Below are 994 nucleotides of genomic sequence, written 5' to 3'. Positions count from 1 at the left end.
ACACATACACGCATACACACACACACACACACACATACACACACACATACACACATACACACACACACACATATTCTACTATATATAATTCTATATATTATAATATCTAATATAAATTTAAATATTGAGAGAGAGATGAGAGAGCGAGAGACGTATGAGTAGAGAGAGAGAGAGAGAGAGAGAGAAGATCGAGATTCTGAGAGAGAGAGAGAGAGAGAAGAGAGAGGATGGGAGGGTGAGAGTTGAGCGTGTTGAGTGATGTGGTGTGAGAGAGGAGAGAGGAAGAGGTGAAGAGAGAGATGATGGAGGATGCGGAGGGATGTATTGGAGAGATGGGAGGGGAGAGGGCTGAGAGGGAGGAGAGAGGAGATATGGGAAGGGAGAGGAGGAGAGATGAGAGGGGAAGGGGAGATTGGAGGGAGAGAAGGGAGAGAGATGAGAAGGCGAAGAGAGAGCGAGAGAGAGAGCGAGGAGATTGAGATTGGAGAGAGAGAGAAACGGGAGGCGAGGTAGAGGAGGTGATAGAGAGAGAGTGAAGAGAGAGAGAGATTTGACGGAGAGATGAGAGTGGAGGAGGAGGAGAGTATAGGGTGAGAGATGGGGAGGAGAGGAGAGATGTTGACGGTGAGGAGAGCGTGAGAAGAGGAGAGAAGAGAGAGAGAGTGGAGGAGGAGAGGGATTGAAAGATAGATAGACAGATAGACTTATATTTGTACATATCTTGTTACATATATATAATATATATTATATTTATTTATATAGATATATATATATATATTTAAATATGTATACATATTATTATATACCAACCGTATATATTTTTTATACCTTGTCTTTGTGTTTTTATGTAGTGCGTGTCCGTCATTTTTTGTACCTGTGTGTGTTGTGTGTGGTTTTTTCGTAGATATTTGGGTGTGGTTGTTTGGTTTTTTCTGTAATGTTTGGTTGTGTTTTTGTCTTGCTTTTGTTTGTTTTCTTAATTCCTTGACCTTTT

This window comes from Penaeus chinensis, chromosome 21 (genome assembly GCF_019202785.1).
Source record: "Penaeus chinensis breed Huanghai No. 1 chromosome 21, ASM1920278v2, whole genome shotgun sequence".
Taxonomy (NCBI): Eukaryota; Metazoa; Arthropoda; class Malacostraca; order Decapoda; family Penaeidae; genus Penaeus; species Penaeus chinensis.
The sequence above is the reverse complement of the archived record's forward strand: the minus strand, read 5'-3'. Positions refer to the sequence as shown.